A 5,185-nucleotide genomic window follows, 5' to 3' on the forward strand; every position below is an offset into this window, starting at 1 on the left:
GTGTGTGTGTGCGCGGGCTGTAGTGTTCTGTGGCTACCTCCTGTTACTTCTTCGTCACTTTCTTTTCTTTTGGGCTTCTTCTCTTTTCCTAGGTGTCCAAACCTGCCAAAGTACAAGTACAAATGTGCCTCTGAGGAGCGCTCGCGACGCGCTAAAACTGACTGACTGCTTCACTCAACCACACTCCCCGAGGCTTGCAGGCTGCCACGAGAATTTTGCCAGATGAATGATGACACGCTTTTCGTAACAGTGGAAAAATCGGACAAAAGAAGGCAAAATGTAACATATTTGAAAGGGAAAAATTAGCGTACAGCTGACAAACATTCACAGGGAACGCGTCACATGTTCAGCTATTTTTTGGAGTAACTTTTAAAACTTGGCTGAAATGGTGAAAAATACCCATTTTTGGGTATTTTGGGGTATTTTGGGGTTTAGGAAAGGGAGTGAGTGAGAGGGGGTTTAGGAAAGGGGGTGAGTGAGAGGGGGTTTAGGATAGGGGGTGAGTGAGAGGAGGGGTAGGAAAGGTGAGGTGAGGTGAGTGAAGAGGGTTTTTAGGAAAGGAGTTGAGGTGAGGTGAGTGAGAGGAGGGTTAGAAAAGGAGGTGAGGTGAGGTGAGCCAGGGAAGGAGGAGCAGATTGAATCCTCAGGGGAATTCAAAGGGTGAGGTGAGGTGAGCCAAGAAGGAGGAGCAGATTAAGAAGGGCCAAGAATTAAGAAGGGGGCCAAGAATTAAGAAGGGGGCCAAAAATCGCTCTCACACGCACGCAAACCACACACGCAACACACAAACACACGCACCGAAGTCACCCCAAAACACAGCAAAAAGCGTGTCGGCAAGCACAACGCAAAAACACTCGGAAACACAACACACTCGGAACACACGAAAAACACTCAGAAACTCACGCAAAAACACTCGGAAACACAACACACTCGGAACACACGAAAAACACTCAGCATCTCACGCAAAAACACTCGGAAATACCCAACACACCCAAATCACACGCAAAAACACTCAGAAACTCACGCAAAAACACTCGGAACACACGAAAAACACTCAGCAACTCACGCAAAAACACTCTGAAACACAACACACTCGGAACACACGAAAAACGCTCAGAAACGCAAAAACACTCGGAAATACCCAACACACCCAAATAACATGCAAAAACACTCAGACGCACAAGAAAGCACCCAGAGGCGAGAGAGAGAGAGAGAGAGAGAGAGAGAGAGAGAGAGAGAGAGAGAGAGAGAGAGAGAGAGAGAGAGAGAGAGAGAGAGAGAGAGAGAGAGAGAGAGAGAGAATATGTACTTGTTTGTCGATTACAAGAGAAAAGTGAAAAAAAATTTGGAAAATCCTACTTTTTTCAAAATTTCATCAAAATATTTATTGCATGTTTACAGGAGGAGGAGGAGGAGGAGGAGGATAGATTATGAATATGATGGAAAGAAAGAAAGGAAGAGGCGATGGAGAAGAAAGAGGAAGAGGAGGAGGAGGAGAGGGAGGAGGAGGAGGAGGAAGAAGAGAAGAATGCAGAATATAAATTATGAATGTGATGTAAAGAAAGAAAAGAAAAGAAGAGGAAGAAAAAGAGGAAGAGGAAGAGGAGGAGGAGGAACTGGAACTGGATGAAGATAAATTACTAGTTTAATGGAAAGGGAGAGAAAAACAGAATAATAAGATAAGGGGAGAGAGAGAGAGAGAGAGAGAGAGAGAGAGAGAGAGAGAGAGAGAGAGAGAGAGAGAGAGAGAGAGAGAGAGAGAGAGAGAGAGAGAGAGAGAGAGAGAGAGAGAGAGAGAGAGAAGGAATAAAGGAGAAAGAAAGAGAGAGAGAGAAGGAAAAAAATAAAATGAAATAAAGTTTGCAGTAATATTATAAATGAAAGAAAAATAGAGGAGGAGGAGAAGGAGTTATAAGATACAATGGAAGAAAGATTGGAAGGAGTAAAGTTGAGGAGGAGGAGGAGGAGGAGGAGGAGGAGGAGGAGGAGGAAGAGGAAGATAGGAGGAAGAAGATAAGAGAAATTGTTGCGTCATGGAATGCATTTTGAGAAGAATCTCTCTCTCGAAAAGACGGAAACAGAGAGAGAGAGAGAGAGAGAGAGAGAGAGAGAGAGAGAGAGAGAGAGAGAGAGAGAGAGAGAGAGAGAGAGAGAGAGAGAGAGAGAGAGAGAGAGAGAGAGAGAGAGAGAGAGAGAAAATGAAAAAAAGAAAAAAGAAAGAGAGAGAGAAAGAAAGAAAAAAAAGTGAAAGAAAGAAAGAAAGACAACCAAACACACACACACACACACACACACACACACACACACACACACACACACACACACACACACACACACACACACACAGACAGATAGTGTTTTAATCTGTTTTATCTGTCTGTTTGTGTCTTCCTCTTGAGCCGATCAGCTGCCGTGTGCGTGAACAGTACACACACACACACACACACACACACACACACACACACACACACACACACACACAAAAGATATTGATGCCTGTGTTATCTCTCTATCTCTCCTCCTCCTCCTCCTCCTCCTCCTCCTCCTCCTCCTTTTTGTTAGTTTTGTGGTGAGTGGAGAGGAGGAAGGAGTGTGCGTGGTGGTGGTGGTGGTGGTAGTAGTAGTAGTAGTAGTAGTAGTAGTAGTAGTAGTAGTAGTAGTAGTAGTAGTAGTAGTAGTAGTAGTATATTATTTTTTTCTTCATTTTTTCTTCATTTTTTCTGAACTTCTTTTTAATTTCATTTTCTCATTCTTCCTTTTTTTCTTTTTCCTTCTTTTTTTCTATCTTTCCTTCTTCTTTTTTCTTTCTTTTATTTATTTCCTTCCTTCCTTTCTTTATTTTTTCATTCTTTTCTTCCTTCCTTCCTTCGCTTTCTATCTCTTTTCCTTTCTTTCTTTTCCTCATTTTTATTTTTTTCATTAATTTCTCTGTACTTTTCCTCTTCCTCCTTTTCCTCCTCTTCCTCTTACTAATTCTCCTCCTCCTCCTTCTTTTCTTCCTCCTATTCCTTCTACTTCTTCCTCCTCTTATTTCTCCTCCTCCTCCTCCTCCTCTTCCTTCTCCTCCTTCTCTTCTTCCTCCTCTTCCTCTTGCTAATTCTTCTCCTCCTCCTTCTTCTTCCTCCTCTTCCTTCTACTTCTTCCTCCTCTTATTTCTCCTCCTCCTCCTCTTCTTCCTCCTCTTCCTCTTCATCTTCTCCATTTTCATTTTTTAGATACAAGAAAAACGAAAATTTGAAAGAAAACGAGGAACAGGTTGAGAGAAAGAGAAAGAAAACGGGGTGCTTGCAAGGGTGACTAAGGCAGAAAAGGACCCTCGACTTTGCGTTCTATTAATACTTTAAGGCTACGCAGCTCTTGGCGGCCTCCCAGTTTCCTTCCTTCCTTCCTTCCTTCCTTCCTTCCTCCTCTTCTTCTTCCTGTTCTTCTTTTCTCTTTCTTTCTTTTCTCTCTGTTTTGTTTTTTTTCTTTATTTTCTTTATATATCTGCGTTTTTTTATTTTTCATTTTTTTATTTCTTCCTTCTTTCCTCCTCTTCTTCCTCTTCTTCTTCTTTTCTCTTTCTTTCTTTTCTCTTTGTTTTGTTTTTCTTTATTTTCTTTATATTTCTGCGTTTTTTTCTTTATTTCTTTCTTTTCTTCCTTCCTTCTTTCGTTCTCTTCTTTCTGTACTTTCTTTTCCTTCTTTCTTTTTTCTCCTCCTCTATTTTCTTCATTTCTTCCTTTTTTCTTTATCTTTTTCTTTCTTTCCTTCCTTCCTTCCTTCTTTCCTCTTCCTCTTCTTCTTCCTCTTCTCTCTTTCTTTCTTTTCTTTCTTTCTTCCTTCCTCCTCAATTTCTTCCTTTTTTTTCTTTATTTTTATTTTTAGTTCTGTCTGTTGATGTTTATTCTCTCTATCTCTCTACCTTTGTTTACTCTCTCTCTCTCTCTCTCATTTTTATCATTATTTCCTTATTTGGGTCATTTATTCCTTCTCTTTTTATTTATTTTTCTCTCATTCGCATTCTCCTCCTCCTCCTCCTCCTCCTCCTCCTCCTCCTCTTTTAACCTTCCCCATAAGCTTTTTTATCTCCTGCCCTACATTCTCTCTCTCTCTCAAATGGATTAGCTTCACGATTTAGAAAACATTGCGGATTTTTCTTAATATTTCAACATTTTCATATTTTTTTCATTTCTATTTCTCTGTATTTTAATTTGTGCTTTTATTCTTATTTTTCGTTCACAGTCCTCTATTTTATTTTCAGTCTTTATTACTCTTTTTATTAATATCTAGCGTTAATTAGACCTCACCTTAATTATACGGTGAAGTCTGGTCCCCTTACGATAGAATAGATGTCAAGGTGTTAGAAAGGGTACAGAGGAGGAGGAAGAGGAGGAGGAGGAGGAGGAAGTGAAGGAGAAGAAGGAGGAGGAAGAAAGAGGAGGAAAAACATAGGTGATGGTGGCGAATAAGAAGAAGAAAAGAAGAAGAAGAAGAAAAGGAAGAAGATGAAGAAGAGGAAGAAGAGGAATAAGAGGAATAATAATAAGAAGAAGAAAAAGAAGAAGAAGAAGAAGAAGAGGAAAAAGAAGGAGAGGAAAAAGGAGAGGAAGAAGAAGAAAAAGAAGAAGATGAAGAAGATGAAGAAGAGGAATAAGAGGAATAATAATAATAAGAAGAGGAAAAAGAAGAAGAAGAAGAAGAAGAGGAAAAAGAAGAAGAGGAAAAAGAAGGAGAGGAAGAAGAAGAAAAAGAAGAAGAAGAAGAAGAATCACACCCTCAAGCTGTATTTAGCATTAGTTAGACCTCATCTCGATTATGGGGCTCAGTTCTGGTAGACGATGCAGATGACGACGACGAAGATGATGTTGATGAGGATGGAAAATAATGAAAGGGAAAAGAGAGAGAGAGAGAGAGAGAGAGAGAGAGAGAGAGAGAGAGAGAGAGAGAGAGAGAGAGAGAGAGAGAGAGAGAGAGAGAGAGAGAGAGAGAGAGAGAGAGAGAGATAGAGAGAGAGAGAGAGAGAGAGAGAGAGAGAGAAGGAGAAGAAGAAGAAAAAGAAGAATTACACGAAGCAGGGAAAAAGGAAAATAAAAGATGAAAAAAAGAGGACAGAAGGAAAGAGAAAGATGAAGAGGAGGAGGAAGAGGAGGAAGAAGAGGAAGAGGAAACAGAACAGGTGGCGAAGGAGATATACCAAGGTGTT

The 5,185-nt window shown here is 40.4% G+C and overlaps 1 protein-coding gene across 1 annotated transcript in view; it reads left to right on the forward strand.

Moving 5' to 3' along the window:
* Positions 1 to 2,570: 2,570 nt before the first annotated feature.
* LOC126982242 (zinc finger protein GLIS3-like) overlaps positions 2,571 to 5,185 on the forward strand; it is a 49,101-nt gene continuing 46,486 nt past the window's right edge. Inside the window, exon 1 of the mRNA XM_050834192.1 lies at positions 2,571 to 2,592. The gene's annotated coding sequence lies outside the window, so the exon portion shown is untranslated. The remainder of the gene's footprint in view (positions 2,593 to 5,185) is intronic.

This window comes from Eriocheir sinensis, chromosome 50 (assembly GCF_024679095.1).
Source record: "Eriocheir sinensis breed Jianghai 21 chromosome 50, ASM2467909v1, whole genome shotgun sequence".
In the NCBI taxonomy this organism is placed as follows: domain Eukaryota; kingdom Metazoa; phylum Arthropoda; class Malacostraca; order Decapoda; family Varunidae; genus Eriocheir; species Eriocheir sinensis.